The following is a 26,422-nucleotide window of genomic DNA, read 5'->3' on the forward strand; positions in this document are numbered from 1 at the left end:
CATTTCACACACCACACCCACATCTACATATATACAGAAAAAGAGTAGACACACCACAACACACACATACACACACACAGACACAACCGTACGCTCATGTTTTATATTTAAATGTTTTGTTAGTATTATATGAGAAATTAACAAAATAAAAACACAAATGGAAATATCATATTTCCCGTACTGTGTGTGGAAAAGTATCCCATATACATATACAAGGTGTCCCATGTATCCGGAGCAAAATGTGCGTTTGAAACAGTTTAAGCTCGAAAGTAAAAAATTCGCGAGTTAAAATCGAAGGTATTGGATCATGCGTATTGCGATCAAACGCTTTTCTGTATCGATACAGCTGAAAAATGCTTTCCGGTACCCTTTTTTATTCAGATATTATACCACATTTTCTTAAGATCAATTTAATTATTAAGATTAAGATTAAGATTAATTCTTGGTCTTGATCCGACGGGTCTTAAGTCTCTGACTAAACTTGTCACATTTTTTGCTCTGTATTATCGATATTATGAATTTTGACGCCGGAAACGTGTTTCAAATTTTTCGCTTTATTTCTCAGAGAATCAAGACAAAATATAGCTGAATTTGTAGCTGGAGATATTTTCTAGCGCGCGCTGCTCTCGATTTCATCCAGAAAACTCATCCAATGGCGTAAAAATGCTTGGACTCCACGGCATGCGCATCGTCAAAATTTTTGGCCTACTTCTAACGCTTATGTTACCAAATATCTGCATAATCTCGGCAGCTCCTGACCAGCGCGCGCTAGATTGAACCTTCCTCTTTCGAACGAGCCCTTCACCAGCGACAAAATATTCTTATATAAGGACGAAAACTTGAGGCACGTGAAACCATTTTTCGACGGTAATGTAGTCACTCTACCTTATCGCGAGGAATAAACACGACGTTCGTGTAATATTTTCAGCTGTATCGGTCCGTAGAAATGCGTAAAAGTAGAACCGCATGAAACACTCGATCTTGTCTTACAACGTCTCTAGCTGTTTGTAAGGATTTGAGTCACGTGACCGCGCCTTGGTGGAAGCGCGGTAGGGGAAATTGGAGTGGGGGAACGAGTCTTGATCTGGCGACTCTGAGCGTGACACAGCTCGGCTGCACGGGACACTCTGTGTACTGATCGGAGTCGGGTGATCATGTTCCACGATTGTCGCGAAAGCAGATTCGCGCGCTGGAACATCGGCGAATAAGAGCGAGAACGCGACTCCCTTACGCATTACCGATTAATTTCAAATATTGTCAGCGCGCAATTAGTTTAAAGCATAATGCGGCAATCTTATCTGCCTTTGTCCGTTCCCACAAGCTCGGACCGAATACTATATTGTAAACGGCGATGCCCACTTGTTCGTTGTAACATAGCGGCGTATGCGTTATAGGTCACGCTTTTTTTCCACGTGTGAGAATCCTTTTATCTTTTTCTTTTTTTTTTTTTTTTTTTTGTTCACGTGCGTATTCGCTTGAGCGCGCGACGCTGACTCATACACGTTGCTCTCGGATGTTGTTACGCGCAAACTTTATGGGAAGAAAAAGAGATTGTTTCTTTTTCTTTTTTTGTCGAAAGTAGAATTCGCGTACGCCCGCAATTTCGTTGGGAATCCAAGAGAGAACGTGGAAATTCAATTGTACCTATTACAAACGTCTTCTTTCTCTTTCTAGAATTAGGAACGGCCGTGCGAAAAGAAAAGAAAAGATTCGATTCTGTGATTTTTTAGAGAAAGTACGATCACGGCGTACGGTCAACGGAAACCTCCGGAAACGTATAAATCTGTAGGAGCAGTAAGTAGTCACAGATGCGCTGCGACTAATAATAATAATAATAATAATAATAATAATAATAATAATAATCAATTGGCATTACACGGTGATGTATCACTTCGGTGAAATGTAACGATGGGATAAGATACGGCGGAAACCGTAGAGGCAAAGTATGTTGTAACGATAGGCATATACATTTATTATCGTTATTTTCGCGTGTGTTACTAAATGCACAGTCCTTCCACGAACTATCTTGATCGTACTATTAAAATGAATGTAGCATTATCAAATATTATTAGATGATGTAGATAAAATGTAAATATGACATAACATTGTATCGCTTAACAAATGAAATTTTATTAATACATTCGTTTGTCTCGTATTTGTAATGACAAAAAGAAAAGGAGGCTATATGCTGATCATCGCCGAGACGTGTGTATGTGTTTTAATTCTCGACAAAAGGAAGGGGAAAGACGTGAAAAGAATACATTTTTTAATGATACCACCTCGTTTGAAATATGGAAAGAATATGTACAGTAAACAGCATAACGCATAACGCTAATCTTATAAAATAGAAACGAACAGAATATAAATTTTCAATCGATTCGTTAAGTGTTTATAATTACAAGCTAAATGTGGTGAATAAAACGTAACACTTGATTTATAGCATTTTCAAGGATAAATGTTTTCGATTGATATCACGTCTATTTTCCTATGGTCTCGCTATCGTTTTCGTTTTGTAAATATCTGGTAGTAGACTTTATATTTTGTAGCGTTCTTTTATCAATCGCCACAATCATTTCCGATCGATTCTGATTCGTTCAGTCTAAGGGCTCTCTTTCAAAGGAATAAAAATAAAAGCAATTTAAATTAAGAACTTAAGAAAAATTAAATAAAAAGAAAATGTTTGGTACTTGAGTTAATTTGGGTTAATCGAGCAGGCCCCTAAACGGTGTTATTTTACATTGATTTTTATCATCCGTACAGAGGAAGAAAAATTAAAAAATTTATATGAAGGATTTCAAAAGTCCAAATAACAAATGATAATTGATCTGCAGCTAGAAACATTAAACCTGTATTTCAAACCTTGTAAAATTCACTAGTATTATTATTTAAATTAGTTTATCATCTACAAGTACGCTATCTATAACTAGACGTCTCGCTTCGACTTTATTTATTTGTTTTGATTATGCATTCTTGAAGAATCACCTCGCTGTTTCCCTGGAACGTTTCCATGGAATAATGAATAATCTGCTCGTTCTCACGTACGAACCATGGTTATCCTACCCTTCTCTTTTTACTTACAGCTTCGGGAAAGCCAATGCATTAAGCTGTGTACATATTAAGAGATTCAGATTGCGTGACTTGTTTTATGACAGTGCGTCGAAACGACTAGCTGATACAACTTGGAGATCTAGTAATAACGATATGGGGAACAAGCGAAACCAGCGGTGCCGTAAAAAGAATTTTAAATCTGGAGGTCAGCAAAGCGCATCGTCCCGAGTGGTGAATTGAAATCGCGCGCAGTACTGTGCAAAGCTACCATTTCCTCAGCTTGTTCCGCTTTCGTATCGGTTCCAAACAGGTCCGAGACACTGAACAACCCTGAGCTAGAACAACGTCCAGAAGAGGAGGAGTCTCAGCTTATAGACCCATAGTCGCCAGATCAAGACTTGTTCCCCCACTCTAATTTCCCCTTCTACCGCGCTATTCCCCCACTCTTCTGCCTCGGCCCGGTCACGTGACGCGTTCCGTCTCTGTCGTGTCTGTGTCACAATGTCTGACAATGTGTGACAATTTTTTAGCGGCGCCTCAGAATCGCCGTTTGAATGCAAAGGGTCAATGCCCTTGTGACCTTTAACCCTTTGCGGTCCTACGTCGAGTCTGAGTCTTCTTCTAAGAAATTCTGAACGACGAGAAAGTTCCAATCCCTGCAACCGTAAAATAAACCGTGGCGCAAGGGGTTAATGGTAAAAAATTTGCATTAAAAGCGGGGGTGTACGCGGCGCCGCACAGTGGTGCCAAGGCGGCAAAAAATCCATTTTATAAATTTTCGATTTTTATAAAAAAAAATTATTTTTGTATAGCCTAATAGTGCGTGCATGATGCGCCAAAGTCAATTTAAAAAAAAAAATTTTTTTACGGAGATATACGCATGGTAAATAACCATTTCCTCGCCCCTGGGAATTCATCAGTTTTCAGCGCGATAGTTATGTAATTACTCCGCCTATAATTGAATATTTAGGGGTCTACAAATCATATGGGTTATTGCAAATGGCTTCAACTATTAACTGGCAAAAAAAATTTTCCAAAAAAAGTTGTTCAAAAAATTCTGAAAGTTGATATTTAAACTTAAATTGCGGCGAAAGGGTGTCGAAGGGTCTCATGATTTTTTGCACAAAGTTAGATCAATATTACACCTTGCCAAAACGATTAGTTCCAGACCAAAAGCTATTAAAGTATTTGTCGTATGCTTCCATAAATAAAAAATGGGCAGAAAACACAGATTTTCGATTAGCCCACATTACTTAATGTTGACAACTTTTTACAAAAATTTGTTTTGCCAAATAAGCGTTGTACCTGTGACAATCTCTCCACAAATTTTCAAAAAAATTCGTTGGATAGTTTCGTTTTTACAGATTTTTTGCCGTTTTCTGACCATTTCGCATCACTGTGCGCCGTGAGGTCGACTATCAATTTTTGCTGCGCGAATCGCCGCGGTCCCCTGTTACCGGAGGAATATTGCGCGATACGTGCTCTAGTGTGTACATAGCTTAACAGGCGAACATTCGCCGCTCTTTCGCTTCTCTATCTTTGTTCTCGGAGTAACATCAAAGTACAGTTCCTACTACAACCTCGTCACCGCGTGTTCTCGGCAACGAGGGTTCGCTGGCTCCAATCACCTAACCCTTTTCCTCTTTTACCAGGTACCACCACTACTACCACCATCACCATCACCACCACCGGCCATGTTTTCCACCTCCTCGACAACGCTTTCATGCATCCCCCTTTCGTGCTCGCAACCAGCGGGGACGACAAGGTGTTAGTCACCTCAAGGACGTTCGCTGTAATTGGGATAGGTCGGATAGATATGTCAGAGGGGGAAAGAGCGATCGAGATAGAAGGAGACCGTGGCGAGCGTAAACGTGAAAGAGAGGGAGATACGCGTGTGTGTACGGAAAGGTGGGGAGGGAAGAAAGTAGTAGGAATGAGATAGAGAGAAAGAAAGAGAGAGAGAGAAAGAGAGGTCGCAGCGACGCGTGCGTTTCTGTAAATGGCGCCTGGTCGAGCGTCGCACGCGTCACGACTCTCTCTTTCTCTATCTCGTGGCAGCCGGGACGCGAGACCCCGTGCGTCGTACTCCCGTACTCGTGGTGCATCAGTCCTGGACCGGAGGTTGTGCCGTGAGATACACCCGCGGAAAGCCGAATACGAGTGCACGTTCACCGATTGACGTTCCTTCCGATTATCTTTCTGCCCGTGTTTGTCGCGCGCCGCCCCGGGCCGTGGTACGTTGTGTCCGCGTTCGTCGTAAGTGAGAGCGTCGATGCTAGTGGTACACGGCGTTGATTTTCGCGTGCATGCAACATGGAAGAAGGTGCGTTGGTGTTACGGTAGTGGTTTCCAAGCGAGGAGAATTCCGCGTGACAGCAACGCCGCCTATACACGTAACGAAGAATATATCGGCTGCTATCGCCTCCTGCCTCTTCTTCTCTTCCTTCTTCTCCTCTTCTTCTTCTTCTTCTTCTTCTTCCTCCACCACCCCCTCTTCCACGTCCATATTATCAACACGCAGCCGCCTTTTCGCCTTTGTTCGAACTCGGGCGAGCTCGTTGCCACGGACACGACGGAGGCCGCAGGTAAAGACCGATTCAGGGCCGACGCTGTCACAAGACGCGAGAGAGAGAGAGAGAGAGAGAAAGAGAAAGATAGCTCGGTGGGACGAAGAGGGAGACCCGGTTTCGTCATTCTCGGTGAGAAGAGCAGACAAAAAGAATAAACTAGTGAGGTTAGGCACACCGAGTCTGTTCGCAGCCAGCCAACGTAGGTGAAAATGCAATTAAGACCCCGTTCCACTCGGCTGATGTGAAACCGTGCGCCAGCGCGAACCTCCCGGTATACCTCGCGTTTAATATATGCGAATGAAATGCGAAATATCAGTGGTGTACGCACGACATGACCTGAAAATAGACGGTAAAGATAGAGCGAGACAGGGAGAGGTAGATGACCGTGGAATCTTTCGGCGGTATCCGCGTTGCGAACACCGGTCAGTTTTTCTTTTTTCTTCTTGGTCACCTCTTCCAAATCTTCTTACTTTTCCAAGACTTTGTTATGCGTCACCTACGATTTAACATATAACCAAATTTTTCTTTTAATATACGCATTTCGTTTGTACTTAAACTACTTGATATAAAAGTTTGCTAAAGTTTACCTTACACTATGATTTAGTGAATTTCAGAACGAATAAACTGATATTCAGGATATACTGATATTATGACAATCGTAACTATGCAAGGTAATTTGCGGCCCACCTGTTAATGATGAAAATCATTTCAAGATTTTCGTTCGCATTCGAAGTATAAATATTTCCTACAAAGAATTAACAATGCTGTAATGATATATGTGAGGTTACAACGTTTGATGGTAGAGGTTATGGTACCCGAGCAGACGTTAGTATTTAACCGACGAAAGGGAGGCATTGTAGTGGGCTGGTACCATGGGTTCCATAGATTGACCTACGGTGTAGACCCGTGGAAACCTGTTTTTCGTGGAGAGTTATTTCGATCGTAGCGATCCACAGTTTAATTTCTGCCTCGAGTCCGGACATGCGCATTCGTTACGACACGGCTGCTCTGCTATTCTCACCGAATAATTTACGGCACGTGAGCTCCACGGGATTCGTGACACAAGCAATATTGTATATGAATCAAAGATACGTATGCTTATCTCTCTACGATGCTTAGGCGTGACCTAACGATATGTAAGTGCAACGTGAACAGCGAACGAGCTGAACGACCGCTCGTGAAAGTTACAATCCGCCGGGTACAAGAAATTTAGTCGATACATTATATACGTCATCGTTATGTATTATCGTTGTATCAGTTTTGTGCATACTCCCGCGCCGCGTGAACACGATTCACCCAAAGTATTCCAGACGTCATCTTATTACGTTAACCCTTTGCACTCGGCGCTATTTTCATTCTAAAACTAAATTTTCCTCTTCCGTCTTAGAATATTTTCATTTTATTCATACGAAACTGATCCGATTTGCAGATATAATGTTTAAATGTTTAGTAATCTGTTAAATACAAATTTTGTAATGTAACAAATACATTGTAATATTTGTTGTAATTTCTTTGAAATAATGCCACAACAATTTCTAGTGGTGCTTCAGAGTCACCACTCGAGTGCAAAGGGTTAAGTTTGCTTTCTATTCGAGATAATAAATTCATTCTATTGGATCAAATATGTTTTTTTAATTATTTATCCGTTGGACAGGTCGCCTATTGTAATCGACACACCGGCAAGATAAGCTTGCTATACTATGCAAGACTTCGAATGACGCAACATAAGCGTCCGCGAAGCGTGAAACTTTGGTTCGTGCGAAATCTCATCTCTTCGTGGTTAAATGCGATCCAACTGCTTCTTGCGATATTGCACCGCCTCACAGTGTGACGAATGGCCTTTTTAGCTGGACAAAATTCTAAATCGCCTATTTTTCTATATTCATCGATTAATATGTTTACAGTTGTATAAAATATTAATAATTATTAATTCTTTACAACATTTAGTTGGTTTTTGTTAATTAAACAACATATTTTAAGCGATTTATAATTAAATGTAAAATACAACAAAGTTAGTAATGGACCTATGTAACACAGAATGATTTAACAAGTACTAGATATTATCGAAGAAGACGTAATTCTTAATTATGGACAAAAAGGGTGTAATTTTGGAAAAATTATAGTAAATGTTACTTTTTGGAGATGCAGACATATTCTAACGGGAAAGAATTATTCTTTGGTTTAGTATAAGCTTATGTTGTTTATACCAATTTGTTCAGATTAATCTAAAAATTTGTATTTCCTATTTAAACTTTTCATAATTTTTATAAGGGATGAAATGTTTTGATTCAACGTACCTGATTATATCCTAGGAAGATTTTGTTATAACGTTTCCACGTATAAAGTGATAACGTAACAAATAAAACACTAACAACAATCACAGTAATTATAACAATAACAATAAAAGAACAATAAAAATAACGAAGCTGAAAGATATAAGAAAAACGCAAGGGAGATGTACACTGCACGCTGATCGCTCTGAGACCGAAGAAACGAATTTTCATACGAAGAAAGTTCAGAGGAAAACTCGGGGATCTTATCATTGTTTATTCCTTCAATATACAATGAATGAGACCAACCCATAGGTCTGCTATGATTGTCACGAGCGTGTACGTAAAACGACGTAAGTTCATTGTAAAAATTAGTATAGTTCTGCGACGTTCCGCAAGCCAATTTTGGTATTAAAATAAAGTAGAGAATCTCTACTTTATTATATGTAAAAATCATCGCGTGGAGCGACGTGGACCATATACTAATTCATTAACGAAGAGTAGTAACATGGGCGTTTCTGTGGAAAAATAAGTACCGTCTTTAACACTTAATTCACAAAAATAGAGGAACGTTATCGATAATTTGGAATTACTAAAGTAAAAATACATGTTTTGAGATCTTATATCCATCATATATAGGAAATTTAAACAGTCCTTAATACATTTTAACATATTTCTAGCGCGTATGGAAATGTGCCCATTCATTTATAGGTTAGGTGTTCGTCTTTCAGGTGAAGTTTACACGCTCTGTAAACACACAACAAAAGAATTTCAAGTTTTAATATTCAAGGGTTTCAATACATGGTTATTTTAGATTATATTAGCACAGTTAGTTTTTGTTTATTTGAAAGTTAATTTTGTCCAGTTGAAAAGGCCATTCGTCACACTGTGCGCCTGTGCAAGTAGGTAAAATGGAATGGTCTCGCCGGTGGATTTTCTCCACGTATTTATTATCTCCCAACACTCCGTTTCATTCCGACTTTTTCTTCTACCGCTTCGTTTTGAGCAACCATCTTTTTTCCTACACGCTTTCCGAGCGAATACGCGGAATGCGAGCTAATTAGAGGTTAGGTTTCAATCGCCTGCCCGATAACGCACAGGTTATTGCTCACTCTGTTGATTATACTCTGTGTATTGTGCGTTCGCTTTGTGAAAATACGATTTCGTAAAGATGCCTCATGCAAGTGCATGAGATACTGATTCTCAGGTAAACAAAAGAACTTTCGCCGTTCAGGTCACCGATGCAGCGCGTGCAAATGACGAACCAAGCGGTGCAACTCCTTTGCGTGGCGAACCAATGATGTCACGCGGCGTATATCTTCGCTGATTCTGCAGAATGCCTCTCGTAAACGATAGGATAAACCGAAGGGTAGATAGGAAATGGTATAGTGTTCTACGTTGGAAGATACGTCTACAATGCGGTATACAATTTACGCACAGCTCTTCGTTTTCGATCCAATAGTTGTCCTTCACAAAATATTGTCCTTCCTTGAAAGAGATGATACTTCAGATCGTTTCGAGTAACCTTTTCCTTTGCGAAAATGTTCTCCGTTGCTTTATTAAGTAGTTATTAGTGAAAAATACGGACCAATCAGGGCGCGCCTACAGGTGTCTGTGACAGCTTCCGGCTGAGCGCAGAGTTGTCATTGGCTGAGCCGGAATCCGTCCACTGTAACCGCGCTCGGATTGGTCCGTGTTTCTCGTTGATAACTCAACAAGTTTATCACCCCTACTTAAGATCAATGTGAGTATCAATTCGTCTGGCAATTAAGATTTAAATTTATGATTTAATAGTAACTATTACATGAGCACTGAGTGTACAAATTAGCGAAGTAATGCACGGATATTTTTCTTCTTTTCCTTCTAAAACGGCACAATTAACCAAACAGGGCCTACCGTGTTTAATTGCCTTTGATAAGTTAATCTTCAACCGCTTCTACCCGCAAATTATAATGCTCGTTCAACCGATGAAAAGCTCGACATAATTTCCGTCTCATCGTTAAAAACGCATTGCGAGGTATAAAAATGGATTACGTCATACACGATTATTACTCTTTGCTTTTCATCGACCAATGATTCCTGTAAGCGGGAGATTAACTTTTGGAGTCACCGTCATGATGTTTCGTAATGGATTATAGATTTTCAAGGGAGAGTATACATACACTGAAAACATAGAGTAGGTATACGCTGCAATTATTTAGTTAAATATAAATTTTGATAGAGTAATGTAGTAAAACCGAATTGAATAAATCTTTGTCCCTTGTAATACATGATCTATCAAGTTATAAATAAAAAGTTTACCGAATTTTATTAAATCTTTTGTTACATATCGAACTCACAGAATGTATGGAGTATTTGTTGATATTTAGGAGGTAAAACAACAATTTATTCTCCGCTATATTTTCTATTAAATAGTAGGCTATTGGAAAAAACTTTTCGAAATTTTTTCCAGTTCAAATTTTTTTAATTTGTTCCTTTTTTCTCTAGAAAATTTGTTTAATTTCCTGTATTTTTTAAACATCAGATGTGCCCTATGTGTCCCGTTGAAATATTAATTCTGTTTCAGATCTTGAGCATTAATTAGATTGCTGGGCGCGTTTAGATTATAATTAACTTTTGTATTAAAAAATATAATGGATTGCCTATAGGTGTACCCGGCAAAAACAATGTCTCATGCTCTATTCGAAGAGAAACACAAGACGTGAATAGGTAATAACGTCCGCCAAGTGATCACAAATTCTACTTCTGTTCGCACGTATGCTATCAGTTGCCAATCAATGAGACATTGGGCAAGTGGCCACGTGTTATGAAATAATCCCCGAAATTTGGTCCGCGCGTAACAGTAGCGGAACGAGAATGTTATTAGTCGGTTCGTGGCGGGCTTCCTCCGCTCGTTTTATTACGATGAAAGCTAATTTAGGAAGGATCAGTCAAGCGGCACCCTTTCGAGCCTTCATTTAAACCGGTCTTAATGAAATGACTTCTAGTGTTAAGCGATTCGATCATCCTGAGCGTTCCTATGCTTTTGAATGGAAATTTTGAAACTGTAATGCTTACATGTTTGTGAATAAAATAATAATAGTCTAACATTTCGAATATATCATATATAAACCAACACCATCTCATCATTATAGAAGTATGACCTTGGGAGTAAACATTTGTGTTGCTGCTGTGTTCTATACATTTGTTATTGTAATACAAATTCACGTACGTTCAATATCCTTCAAGTATCTTTGCAATTATTTGTCACCTGAAATTTCAACCTGTATTGTTATGGGTTAGGTGACATACTCAAAAATAATAAGTCAGTCGATATTTTCTGTATGCCAGAGAACCGAGCAATTTAATTGTTCATATTGCGTAATCCCTCTATCCCACACTTACTCCAATAGTTCGCCAACTGTTTTAGACCATTAGTTAGTGCCGGCACTTGTTATTATTGAGACGAACGCATGTAAACGTTATAATTTTGCAGCGAAACCAAGATATTGTTGCAATTTTGCATTTAAAATAAAAAAGCAGATTTGAAAGTTCAAATATGTTCATCATTTTTCGTTTCTATGATGTCCAAATTTAGTACTGCAAGTAGTTAGCAAGGAACTCTTTTTCGTAAGATGCATTTTAAGGTTTCACTTATAAGTAATCAGTTATGCTTCAACCACTTACCGAATTAATTTAAAAATTTTATAGTTCACAACGGATTCCTGAATAAATTTTTCAATAGCAACCGTCTTCAGTGGCGAACCTAGAATCGATTTCTGGTAGACAAAGTGTTCAAACATTAAAATATAGGGTTCCGAAAAAACTATAGAATCGATATTTAGAAAAGATGAATTCCCGCCGTAACGTTACGACTGTCGATCCAGCAACTTAAAAAATTTCACAAAATCAAAGTGGTTTGCTTAATAAAATTAAAAATTCAACAGAAACCGAGTACTCTTTCAGCCTCCTCGAATTTCCCAAATCCTAATCAAACTAAAACCACAAGGGTTTATCAATTCATTTTTAGATCTGAGTTAATAATTCCGACTCCCATTTCTGGGTGACGCGACTTCATCGCTAGACTTTATGCATCCATGGTTTCCGAAGATAAAAAAAAAAAGAAATGCTAGAATATAAAATTCCACAGAATTTAGTAGGTTATTCATTTATATGTCAGAACTACAAAAGCTCTAATACCACTGAAATTAAGATGCGTAAAATCTGATTCCCCGTGAAATCTGTTGCTAACCGCGACGACCGCGGCCGATTATTCACGACGGGACGGGGATAGAGCGTCGCGACGCGTCGGGGTGCTCGGCGTCCCGACGCCCGCGCATGGAGCCGTCTTCGTCTTCGTCGCAGTCGTCAACGTTTGCGAGACGGCGCTCTCTCGTACACACGTTCTGCTGTATATGCTGGTCGCAGGTAATCGCGAGACTGCAACCTACTACTCTTTTAATAGACGACGGAATAGGCCTATAGACACGCGCTAGACGTCGTCCACGGTCAATGCTTGGCACATGGCGACACCGGGACCGAACGTTGAATGAAATATTTTCGGAAGCGTATCCGGTTGCGTGCGAACGCAAGAATCGACCGGGTCCAATGACAATTTCCACATTATCAGGTACGGTTAGATTATTGAACTCCGATACGACGCGCTCAGAAATTCCACGGAATTCTGTTCGGCTGTTTAAGGGCCCGGGATAGTCACGTGAATTTTTAATTAATTTCCAATCCTTCAGACACAGACTTAAGGGGGCCGGCAGGAATTTGGCCTTGACTGTCACGCTATGTTACGCTGTGCCTTTTTTTCTAGACATTTTACGTCTTAAATAAGTAAGTAATCAATTAAAAATGCATACCACCGTGTTTGTACATGTCTTTGCTGCGTCTGTATGGAGCCTTTTTTTCGATACGAACACTAAATCTCTCGAAATTAAAAGAATCTCTCAGCGGCAGCCATCTTGTGACGTCATACTTGCTTCAGAATTCGAATTTTCTGCCGAATATTACAAATTACTCCACGATGAGGTAGAAATTCGCAATTTGGGCTCCATACAGACGTAGATTGGACTTTTAGGAAACACAATTGACCACTTCTAAACTGCTCACTGCGATATTGAAGCGGCAGTTTGTCTAGATTTTGACCTTTGCATACGTATATGGATTTCAAACCATGCCGGCCCCCTTAAGATCCGTCTTGGTCTTGATCCGACAGGTTTTAAGTCTGTGACTAAACTCGTCACATTTTTTTCTCTGTATTATCGATATTATTATTTTATTTCGCAGAGAATCGAGACAAAATGTGGCTCAATTTGTAGCTGGAGATATTTTCTGGCGCGCTGCTCTCGATTTCATCCAGAAAACTCATCCAATGGCATAAAAATGCTTGGACTCCACGGCATGCGCGTCGTCAATTTTTGGCCTACTTTTAACGCTTATATTACCAAATATCTGCATAATCGGCAGCTTCTGACCAGCGCGCACTAGATCGAACCTTCCTCTTTCGAATGAGCCCTTTGGCAGCGACAAAATATTCTGATATAAGGACGAAAACTTGGGGCACGTAAAACCATTTTTTGACGGTAACGTAGGCACTCTACCTTATCGCGAATCTACGAAGTCCAGACCAGTGAACTGTGTTTGACGAGTATACTCGTCATGAAGAAATGAATTTTGTGTCATGACGAGTATACTCGTCAAAACAGGTATAATTCAAACAGCGGTTAATTTTCGCGACGCAACTTAGGTACACATTTTTCAAAGTTGTCGCAACAGCTAACTGGTTAATATAATGGTACCGTTAATAGTTTTTGGTCATTTTAGAGGACTTTCCGTTTTAGTATTGTATAATTTTAATTAGCTAAATCGTGGCATTGATGTTCCCAAAATTTTTCTTTACTTATTCACCACTTTAAATCGCACATATGTTATCATTAAATTATTAAGTCTGCCTAAAGTCTGGTTCCGATTGTCTTCATTGCAAGTAGAAATCTCGGGTAATTTTCAATTGTTAAAACGAACCACGAACTTATAACCCGAAAGCATACACATTCACTCATACGTTCGTAGGTAGCGTTTTTATTTGCGAAGTACGTGGACAGTTTAAATATAAATAGGCGTACTACGTAGTATTTGCCGGTTATTTGCGTTGGTAAAACACGATCAATTTTTGTGAAGTTGATTGTGAAACATCTACGACGGAGTCGAAGATATTTTTGTTTCAATATAAAACGGTATAGGTCAAAGTGAAACCGAGATCCGCCATCGTGAACGGAAGATTAGAACCTAATTCCCCGCGTATTCGCGGTAAGTGCTGGACGATCCGAGGTGTTCAGTCATCGTATTGTACGATTTCTTTCTAAAAGCCGGTGGAACCTACCCAGGCCTGAAACCTTTTCCCTTTTTCGTCCCTACACCCCCTCCCCCGCCCCCGTAGAACGAAGTAGCGCCAAGCTGGACGTACTTCGATCATGAGATTCAATTAAGGTGCGTCACTGTATACTCTAGTAGATGGTCAAACAAATTACATTATGTGGAATTGCAAGCTCAAAGGCCCGTCTATTAACCGTCGTTTGTGGGCCGCGGTGGTGTACGTACATGCATACTAACGAGATACGCGTGACGCAAATATATATAGAGACTTTCGATTGATTCTGCGTGTAATAATAGCACAACGGGGTGGTGCTGCCGGGCAGTCTGGTAGTGCGCAACTGATTACGAGGTGTGGAGCCAGTACCACTAACAAGGGTTATTTAAATGTAACACGGTGCATTTTAATTAAATTTCCGCACGATATGGTTCACAGAAAAATATTTGCCGCGTGTCTTTCCGTTAGCAATCGTTCGAACACACGGGGCAGGTGCAACCCGGAAGGGGCTATTCTGGTTTTTCATTTTTCAAAAGTAATCCCCTTTTTTGTATTTACTGTAAACATCGCGTAGAATATGCGTGTAAAGAGATTCGTTTGAATTTGTTGAATTAACGTGGTTATAAACATACTGTGTACGTTTATTCGAATAGATTATATGTATTTTGTTTGTCAACTTGTACAGATGCCGGCGATGTTTATAAAATCTTTATTTTAACTTGTCGTTTCACCCTAAAATCGATAATTTATCGGTTAATTTTCTTTTTAAAGAATAATTCTTTTCAAAATTTTTTTATAATTTCATACTGTTAATAAGTAAGAGTGATTTTGTGGCGCAAATTGATCACAGAAGCGACTCAGTTTCTGGAAAGATCTACGAACGACACGGATCAATTTTGCGCGTGCACACCACCGTGAAATTATTTTTCTCATAGGAATGCGAAAGGTCAAACGATTCTAAGATGGACTCGATCGAAGCCGGCTTATTATTAGCGCTCTGATCGATAAGAAATAATCTACATATCAAACCCCGTGATTTTTCTTTCGATAACTCGCGACGTATTTGGAATAGTAGCTCTCGACCGATACACGGCTGTAACACTCCAATGGCCGATGTCGATTATCATGAACTTCAATTTTTTTCTCTTTTTTCTATTATGTCACCGAGACACGTGCAAGTTACGCACAATTGTCTATGCACGTTGATTCCGCAACCGCTTATGCGACTCATTCGAACCGTAACAGTATTCGCAACATTGTATTTATTCTGAATCACACTTGCAATTATCGTGACTATCGTAATAGTGTGATTACAATGCGGAAGTCGACTCAAATATTTCCATTTATTTCCCCAATTACAGATACAGACATTAAATGGGAATGTATCCCATGTTTAAGGAGAGCAAATGAACTCTGGTTTTCTATCATGTTTTCACATTTTTTATATTATTACATTTTTAGCTGTTAGGCTGTTGGATTTTTCAACCTCTTATTACCTATTACTTTATTACTGTTTTTTTTTTTATAATCTTACTCCAATTGCAATTACGAGTTACATTGTAATTTAATTGAAAGAAGATCCGAGTTATACATTACAATATGATTGAGTTACAACGTAATTCGGTTACTTTGTAAGTACAATTCCTGCAGTAGTTCAATTGTAATTCTGCACGACTCTGGTGTACGGGGAACCAATGTTTTCTGAAATGCATTCGGAATCGCGGTATTAGCTGAACGGCAGAAATTCATTTATCTAATGGTAACTCGTTCAGCGAGATCGGTGTCAGTAAGAGCCGCTTCATGTTTCTCTGGAACAGTCGTAACACACGCGAGACTATCGACTACGTCGCGGGTTCACGATTACGCGTCGCCGTTCACACATTATTCGCGGTTCTCCATTCAGCCAGTACTGTTGAGCCGGTAACTGTAACTCATCGGTGCCGCATTCAAAGGTCGACCGCTCATTTTTTCCATAATTACACGTCGGTACACACTATTGCCAAGTATCTCGGCTCTTTCCTTTTTGTTTTTTAATTCTTTTTTTGTACATTCGAATCGTCATCTTCACGGACGGCGACCAGTTATCGATCGACTGTTACGACCAATCAAGGCGAGATCAAAGAAAGAACGAGCTTACGGTAAACGTCACCACCGTGCGACATTGTAGAACGAGCATGAGCTGAATGTTATGTAATCCGTTCCACATCTCGGTACGCGCGTCGTACGTACAGATACTTTACTTACTTGCGATTCTGTAATCAGCCGGTTATCGAGCAGGATCGAGCCTCGATTGTGTCACTGCGACAAACCTTATTCGAAATCGCAGACACGCTCGTTTATTTGCCGCGGGAAATGCAACGGAATAGATAAAACCGGGATCCTTTGAACGCGAGACGACTTATTTACTGGGGACATCGCCTAAGCGAGATCATTTTTGTCAGCTTTCCGCGCGATACAGGGCGATTCAACTAACCTAACTATTTGGTACATGAAAAAATGGTTGAGACCGTTTGAATTTTCTTTTTTTTTTTTAACCATCGAAGACTATCGAGATCATTCACTGGTTCGGATAATCGAGGTTCGAATAAGTTTTCCTTCTGTTTTGCTTTTTTATCGTGATGTAAAGGTCACCTTGAGTTTCTTCGTTGCATTGTGATTGAAGAGAGAATCGAATTCGGAATAATAGTTAACACTAGGTTTACGGGACCTGTCAAAATGACGGGTTCTAATATTTGTAATTTACAATTATTAATATTCTAAAGACACATCCACGAGGAATTATTCAACAAATTTATTTCTTTGGGTATATGTTATTTAAAAAAATGGCTAAAAATTTGGGCAGCACATGTTCTTGTTATTTTTATAAAGTAATGTAAAATAGTCACTTTTAGTGCTCCGTAAAGCTAGTGTTAATGAAACATTCCGATGCTCGAAGACCCTTCCTATCTCTTTTGTAGCATACAAAAGGTTTTGGGGGTTGCAAAATCGTTTTCACCGAATCTTTCTATCATCAATTAATAATTTTCCACGTCCACAATGGACATTATTTATGACTCGATTCAATGGAACGACTTTAAAGTGGTTTCGTTCGACCAGAAACCAAGTTCTTTTGAAGCTTTTGTCGTTAGTGTACCTCCTTCACCTTTCCCATTGTTAGCATGCTTCTTTGGTATTCTGATCTGCCTCTCTTCAAAATATAACTATTTATTCGAACAAATTTAAAATGTTGTAGCGCTTCGAGTATTGTTGTACCTGGCTTTGCATTTAGTCAGAATTCGTAAAAATCGTACGTTTTTTTTTTTGTAAACCATTAAATTCGTGACGTTTATATAGAAAAAAATTTTTTTAAATGTTGTTAAAGTGCCCTTTGGTTTCTTTGTATATAGATCCTAACTTCGGCAAACATGTTGATCACTGAGGAGTGTAGCTTTTTTTTTAAACGTCCATGAATAAACGTATGTCACGAGCGTTATCAGTATTCAATGAACGTAGACCGACGGCGACAAATATTCATTCGAAAAGGTTATATTACTTGTCAGCTTGTAGCGTAGAAAGTCTCCATTTTGAAAGCTGGCTGCAATATTTCGTTTTTTGCTACGATTCGTGTCTTATCTGCAAAATGGGCGTCATTCAAATTTTTGAAATTCGTTTTTAACGATTTGCACTGTATATTCTATCTGTTCTATTTCTATACTTTATACTATACTTATTATTGCAGTATTGATTTCAACTTCGCTGTATAACTGTATTCATACTAGTGAGCAACTTCGAACTGACGATCAATGAAAAACGGATTACAGCTCCATTTTTAGACCAAGTGCCATCGGCAGACATAACGACCACACGCACAGTGTTTTCGAAATCGTAGTACAATCGACCGGTTTCTGCAGGCGGAAACAAGTCGAAAAAATGGAATAATATTTTTCCGTTTGACGCTTCGTTTTCGAGAAAATCGAGTTTGGACCGATGCGTCTGTGCATGTCCTGCTGGTTCTACTTCCTGCAAATATTAGAACGCGTGAACCCGATGGATTTTCAAACTAGTTTTTTCCGAAAACGATCCGCCTCGAAATAATATTATTCCCCCTTTTCGATTTTTGGTTTTAAACACATTTTTCTCATTGCAGTAGAATGACCGTATTTATAAGTAATCAATAAACGCTGAAGCGAGATTTACAAGAAGATGTAAAACTGTCAATTCTATCAAACGCACGCACAAAGATACGCGGACCTATTGTGTCGAGGTAGAATGAATGCCTAGTAGTGTACACATGACCTGAGATCAGCCAATAAGCCGCGACCCATTCAACATTACTTTCGATGCGACGTCCTATCTGCTCACACATCGCATTCTCTGATTATACAAGATAAATCCGATAGCATTAAACCTTTTCCATGAAATTCACACAATATTGTTTCTCGTCGTTCTATCATTAGGACAGATTATCATACGTCTGCACCGAGAAATTTTGTATTTCAATTTATTTTTACCAAAATCAATATGTCGTCAATATGTAATACACTGCGGATTTTTATGAAAAATAAAAATTGTCTCCATTAATGCCCAGGTACAGGAGTTGTGTGGACACTTATTTCTTCTCTTAACAATATCGCTATGTTAAAAGTAGTGCAGCAGTATTTTCAAAATCATCTACTCATTTTTATGAAAAATAAAAATTGTCTCCATTAATGCCCAGATACAGGAGTTGTGTGGACACTTATTTCTTCTCTTAACAATATCGCTATGATAAAAGTAGTGCAGCAGTATTTTCAAAATCATCTACTCATTTTTATGAAAAATAAAAATTGTCTCCATTAATGCCCAGGTACAGGAGTTGTGTGGACACTTATTTCTTCTCTGAACAATATCGCTATGTTAAAAGTAGTACAGCAGTATTTTCAAAATCATCTACTCATTTTTATGAAAAATAAAAATAGTCTCCATTAATGCCCAGGTACAGGAGTTGTGTGGACACTTATTTCTTCTCTTAACAATATCGCTATGATAAAAGTAGTGCAGCAGTATTTTCAAAATCATCTACTCATTTTTATGAAAAATAAAAATTGTCTCCATTAATGCCCAGATACAGGAGTTGTGTGGACACTTATTTCTTCTCTGAACATTATCGCTATGTTAAAAGTAGTACAGCAGTATTTTCAAATTCATCTACTCGTTTTTGACATAAATGCATAAAATCCATAGCCTAGTGATCAAGAATGTATGTACCCCACGTAAAACCCTTGATCCGCGTCAGACATTTAAGAAAACTTTTTTTACGTCTTGCACGGAGTTTCCGAGTGTACCGAGCCATCCACGTGAAGTCCCATAACGAGGTTACGCCATTCATCGGCACGTAAGTCTATGAAGAGAATTGCAGAAGGGGAATCGGAGTCGCTGCAAGGTACTCCGCAGTGCCATTGATGACGTTACCATCGGACGTGTTCTACCTTCAACAAAGAATTGATATGTAATTCGTAAAAACGTTCTAAACAATCTTCGGACAACAGACTTTCAAGACCTGTCGATTAACGTCGCGACCAATAAGAAGAATATTTTTCGACATACACAATGGACTCGAGAAGTATTTCAACACTAGAAATAAAAAATATCCGATTCTCGAGAAATTGCCTAAACTGTGATAATTTATCATTATTATCTGTGATAATTTTTTAAGAAGTAAAGGATTCATTTTAAACCTAGAAGCCTCTAGATTTTCATGATCCATCATTCGCTTTATTCTAAGTATTCTTTGTCATAATGTAGCGGACGAGAAACTAAAGACGCGTTTTTTTCTACGCATGCAAACGTCCGTGAAAATTTTGGAAAATCTCTGAAAAGCTTCCTCTTTACAACGACCCCTCAAAAATTAATGTACGATTTTTTCTGCGGTTTTATCGAATTTTGAAAACAAGATAAGGGGAAATACGCTTCGAACAAGTATCGCGCCGTTCATGGTTATTGGACAGAAAGTACTATTTATTCAGAATCTGTGAAGATCAGAAATTATAAATGGTTGCAGTCTAGGAAAGATTATTATGCGTATGGTTGCTTTATTCCAAAGAATATGTAACAGTAGAAATCAGTGAAATTAGAATCCGAATCGGCCGGAGGAAAGTGTGTTCGAAGCATGGGAAATACGTTTCTACGCCAATGGGATGCATGCACGGCAATATATGTATAACTACGTGTGTGTACGCATGCACCGAGTCTCTCTTTCCGTTTCTTACGCCGTGCGAGCATGCTTGTATACGGATTGTGCACAGGGCTGTAGCGAGAACATCGTATTCGAAGCTTCTTTCTATTCTTCAGATTAATGTTCGATTAAACTTGAAACTTGTCTGAACTTCAGACTATCAAAATTCGAGAAAAATATGAAAAAAATTAGTCTCGAGAAGAGTATTCATTCTGAGAATATTTCAAGAAATTCACGTATCATTTTTATTCGCTCATATTATACCTTACGCAAGTCTCGTTAGTATGCAAATTCATTTCACGGGTAGACGAGTAAATAAAATATTAAGAGTTCAATCAATAAACAACCCTTGCGTTGAGAAACAAATATCCTTTTTTAACTTGCGTTCGAAAAACTTTTGTACATTCTTTCTTTTTTATTTTATGGTTTTATGTCGCATCAACTGTTAAGTTATTAGCGACCTCGGAGAATTTCTCTTCGAATCTCTGTTCTTTCGATAATTTTATAAATAAATTAAATTCATTGAACGTTACTGGACGAAGGTCCAACGGTGAATGTAAAATGATTTTTACGTCAAATAATATTTTTAACCATGGATATTTGCATTTATTAACATTGCAAATACAATTCAGGAATGCTTTTATTAAAATACATCGGTCAATGAATATGTTTGTCGGCGAATGTGAATAATAATATATCGATCTGTATGTGTATACTCGTCCCTGCACGGTGCAACCTCTGTAAGCAGGACATGCACAAGCATGGGAACGTGTGTGCGTGATACACGCGCCTTCTACAATACGCTTACGCACGGGATACGAGAAGCTACTGTTACGCCAGATGTCTACTATGTCTACGCGGCATGGTGTGGATTTGAATGTGTGGTCATGACACTTGACAAAAAGCAAGTGTTTCGTTCGAAGATTCCTCGAAAGCACGAAGAAAGCAAAGCGCGAGTTCCTGGTCACCGTTACACGGCGCACAGTGGGCAATTTGGACAAAATCGGATTCAAAATCAAGGAACTTTCGATAGGAATGAGGTAGAGCGATGAAATTTTTTTTAAATGAAAACTGCAACTTTGTAGAATATGGGAAAAATAGAGAGATTGTGGCACGAACGTTTTTTAACCTCGAGAAAATTCGTTAAACGCGCACAAATTCAAGAAAATTTTCGTTTTTCCAATACCACGCGCGGAAAATTTTTTTTTTAACATGCTATACATCATTTTCCATAGATCTTTTCACGCCGATTTCAACTCTGGTCTCAAAATTTGTCTACGACCTGAGGATTTTGCAAAAAATAGATTTTTGTGACAAAAACTAATGAAGTCATTTTTTCGTTGAAATGATTAGATGGTAATAATCTCTCTATTTTTCCCATATTCTACATAGTTTCAGCTTTAATTTAAAAAAAATTTCATCGCTCTACCTCATTTCTATCGAAAGTTCTTCGATTTTGAATCCGATTTTGTCCAAATTGCCCAATGTGCGGCGCACAGTGGTCTGAAACGCGAAATTTAGTCAGATTTTAGATCAACACTGGGTTTACGGGACGCGTCAAAATGACACGTTCTAATATCTTTAATTTACGATTATTGAGATTATAAAGATGCATTCTATGAGGAATTATTCAACAAATTTATTTCTTTGGGTATATGTTATTTTTAAAATGGCTGAAAATTTAGATAGACACATTCTCGTGATTTTTTATAAATCAATGTAAAATAGTCACTTTTAGTGCTCCGTAAACCTACTGTTCAGAAAAGCAATTTTTTCCATGACAAAGCCCGTCTTCAAAACTTCCAACTTTAACCGTTTATTACACGTTCCATTTTCAGGGTTGATGGATATTTAGAAAGCAATAAGCATTCAACGTAAGTCAATGTGAGACAGTTGATTTTTTGGCAAAATGTCACTAAATTTCGCGTTCTAGACCACTGCGCGGCGTGGCAGTCAATTTTCACACAAGCGCGACTAAATATTTGCTTTGGATCGTCGTAAATACTTATGGTATTCTTTCTTTTTTTTTTTTTACTTACTTTGTAATCAAACCAAGCGAAACGAGATTGAGACTGATTGCTTGCAACGCGTATTGCGAATATGTAACGGTAATTGATGTGAAATGGAAATTGTGTATCGTCATTTCGTATCGCTTCGATTCACATTATTTGAAGGCTTTGAACGGTGAATAATGATGTTGACTTAAAAGTTACTACGTCTAGGCAAGCAGATGATCATCTCTCACAGGCAACTCGAATATCTTGAACAAATATTTGTCGGTTATGAATAGTTTGCGAATGCAGCCGAGAGAAAATAATTACCTCGTACGCGATGGCTTTAATGCCGATAAACTAAACAAAGAATGTCGAGTTCAATTGGTACGATGACTTTTTTGTTGGTCGAATACAATTAACACTGGGGTGAGGGACCCAGTTACCGTGGGGGTATCAATTACTGTGCCCATATTAATTATACTCATTTTTAAGGCATAATGAATATTAAAAAAAGAGTTATTAAATTTTTTATATACTATTACGTGTATGTATATATTAATATAGTATCGTCTTTAGTATCGTCCCTTTGAAAGTACGCCAAAATTAAAACCGAACTAACGAACCGTGATAATTTGTAACTACCAGCATCGAAAAGAAAGAGTGTGTTTCGAAGAATGATTAAATAACATTTATTTACGAATTTTTGCGAGATCCAAAAATGCTAGAAGTATGCATTCCAGATGAAATTGAATGGAGAAGTTTACAAAGCTTACACAACTCTTGCACAATTGTATAATCGAGTAGGTATTAATTAAATGAAAACTTTACACTTCTCTTTTTTTTCATTTCTAACAGTTCTTCGCTGAACGTCTACAATATTTTATAAAATGCGCTTTTCATTCTTTACGTATATCCCACAACTGCGATTCAAAACTTTTATCAAGCCATCGATCATCATTTAATACCAACCAATTAGTATGCGCAGCTAGTTCCCCGAAGGATGAATCAAAATTGCTCACCGAGAATACCAAAAACGAATGTGGTTATCCCTTTATTGAAAAAGTTCAAACAATTCATTCAATTTCCTTCCGTTTTATTCTCGACTGTAAACCAACTAATCTATTTTCCCAATGTACAACTGATAAAATAACTGCACTTACAAACCTTGCATTTTCATTACCGACCGTAAGCGTGCACTAACAATTTTTAATCTATTTGTTCTCTCATTCATGGCTATACCGACTCTAAAAAAAACAATGATTTTCTTCTTAAAAAACATAATTTCCTTCCAACAATTAAAACGACCGAGCCTGTTTTATTCAATTACTCGGTTCCCGGTGAATTAATTAAATGAACAACTGCTGCATCAGAACCGATAGAAAGATTAAGATTCCCTCCGAAAATATATTTAACACTAGGTTTACGAAGCACTAAAAGTGAGTATTTTACATTACTTTATAAAAATAAAAAGAATGTGTCTGTTCAAGTTTTCAGCCATTTTTAAAATAATATATACTCAAAGAAATACATTTGTTGCGTAATTCCACGTAGATGGATCTTCACAATCTCAATAACCGTAAATTGAAAATATTAGAACCCGTCATTTTGACCGGTCCCGTAAACCTAGTGTTAAAAAAGTTGAGAAACAGCGAGTGGTCCTGATCATCGATCATACTAAGGACAATCCGCCGTCCGTGGGTTCAATAAAACACTTACGTCGATTTCAAATAAACTCTTTATTCACAATCTGCAAAAACATATCGTCCAGTCCTGAAATAAAATGAAATCAAACGATTAATTGGTATGCAACCAGCGAGCACAAAAATCCTAATAAAAACACGTACAATTTCGTAATTATTTGTCGAATGAATAAATCCTGGCAGTAAGCTATATACTCGCCTAAGCGGCGTGAATTTCGACGAGTACGCGAGAACACCGATACAGAAGTGGAACGGGCCGATAGTAATAGCAGAAAGCGAAACGAAACGTTATCGACGCGTTGCATTTAAGTAAATTCGAAATCGTAAGGTGCCCCATTCGTTGAAACGGGAGACCAAGGGAACAAAAACATCGACGAATTCCTTGAAACGAAACTCGAAAGAGCCGGTAGGAACGCGAGCGAGTAAGCGAGCTAGCCCACGGGTCCGCGGGGAGCATGATGACGGTCCTGAGGCTACAATCCGTCGGCGGTGTAGCCGTTCGCTGGTGTGCGTAGGTGTGCTCCGGGTTAGAGGCTTCTATACGGAGTTCCTGGTGGCCCTGTGTGGGGGATCGTTTTGTACGGTGCGGTAACGGTGTGGGTAAGACAGCGGAGTGTCAGTGAGGCGACGCAGCGGCTGTCAGTGAGTGCGCGCGCGCCGTCTCGGCTCGCTCGAATCGGTCAGCGGTGTGTACGACGGCGGCAGTGCGCGTGTGTGGGTGTCCGCACGTACCCGACAAGATATGAAGGAAAGCTGGTGGTGATGGTAATGCCCGCGATGGTGTACGTACGACGGACGGTGTGTGCGTGCGTGTTGGTTGCTCGGTTATATGGCTCGACAAGTCGCAGGCTGTTCAGTTGAGCAACTCAGTCCATACGCGTGCATGTGACGAGAAAGAGCGAGGCGGAAAGAAAGAGAGTGAGTGAGAGAGGGAGAGAGAGAGAGAGAGAGAGAGAGGGAATGCAGTTAGTAGAAAGAAGAGAGAGAGAGAGAAAACTGATTGCGAGAGGCACGTACAACCGCGACAGGGAAGATGTCAATAATTCGGTGATACAGTGGCCCCGTGTACCGATGAAATATGGATACATAAAGAATTGTTAGGAAGCGTGTGCACCGACGACGACGACGACGACGTCATGACCGTGTCGTGGTATTATAGTTCCATCTCCTCCCGGTCGGTCGGTCGGTCGGTCAGTCTACTGTGACGGATTTTTGTAACGGGAGTGCACGCGCATTTGCTCTCGAACGAGTCGACGAAAATTACACAGCCAGTGGCAAGGACAGCAGAAGCCCCGGGATCGGTTGTGGCGCGGTGCCGATGGTCCCCGGGAATTCGTGTCGATTCTTACGTTGATCATCAATACTCACGGTATAGGTGACACGGTGGAGTGGCGCGGTCTACGAGACCACGACGACGACGACGACGACGACTACGACGACGGGAACACACAACGACAATCGAGACACAACCACAGCGGTGACGGCATTCACAGGCCCAGTGAATACGTATAATACGTGTGTGTAGTACGCGTGCGCAGTCGCTACGCGAGGATGTTCTTTTGTGTGTGCGTGCTATATTCGTTTGCTCGCTCGCTCGCTCGCTCTGCTGTCCCTCGTGTGTGCTTCCTTGTGGAAACACGTAGTACGTGTGCGTGCCCCCCAGTGTAAGTGTATGCACGTGCGCAAAACCTCTTGCATTGTGTGTCAGTGACTCTCCGTGCTCATGGTGGAAGTAAGTGAGGTAGTTTCATCGCTGTCACGAGCATCCACTACCTGCCCTAGGAGTCTTACTATACTATACGATTCCTATATCGTCTCTCGTCTATTTATACGACGACCATACACGTCTCTCATACTTACCTCTCCTCCCTCGCGTTCGCTCGGTCCCTGCTAATCCTCTCCCTTTCTCTTTACCCCTTCCCCTGGATCTCTCTTTCTTTCTTTTGCTCTTTCTCGTAGTTTATCCGCCTCTTACTATACTTCTCTCTCCCTCTCGACCTCGTCTCTCTCTCTCTCTCTCTCTCTCTCTCTCTTCGTATCTTTCTCTGTTACATTAACTCCCCCCCTACCAAGTTTCCCCGCTCGTATCGGCTCCCTTTCTCCCGCCTCTCTCTCTCTCTCCTCACGTCTTTCTCTACTCTGTCTCTTCCCTCGCCTCGTGACGACATCCGCGAACGGCGAGCGACTCGACTCGACTCGGCTCGACTCGAGGCGAGTCGAACCGAGAGAAAGAGAGAGAGAGAGAGAGAGAGAGGGAGCGCTAGAGAAGGAGAAAGAGAGAGAGAGAGAGAG

The 26,422-nt window shown here is 39.5% G+C and overlaps 1 protein-coding gene across 7 annotated transcripts in view; it reads left to right on the plus strand.

Annotated features, from left to right (window-relative positions):
- Positions 1 to 5,275: 5,275 nt before the first annotated feature.
- The window catches only part of Cic (Putative transcription factor capicua), a 70,272-nt gene continuing 49,125 nt past the window's right edge, over positions 5,276 to 26,422 (plus strand). For 2 of the 7 annotated variants that reach the window (XM_076794546.1, XM_076794544.1), the window contains exon 1: positions 24,683 to 25,862. The gene's annotated coding sequence lies outside the window, so the exon portion shown is untranslated. Of the gene's footprint in view, positions 5,442 to 5,507; positions 5,634 to 24,682; positions 25,872 to 26,422 lie in introns of those variants that run through there. The other 5 variants (XM_076794550.1, XM_076794549.1, XM_076794551.1 and 2 more) reach the window with 5 other exon arrangements.

This window comes from Halictus rubicundus, chromosome 10 (assembly GCF_050948215.1).
Source record: "Halictus rubicundus isolate RS-2024b chromosome 10, iyHalRubi1_principal, whole genome shotgun sequence".
Classification (NCBI taxonomy): domain Eukaryota; kingdom Metazoa; phylum Arthropoda; class Insecta; order Hymenoptera; family Halictidae; genus Halictus; species Halictus rubicundus.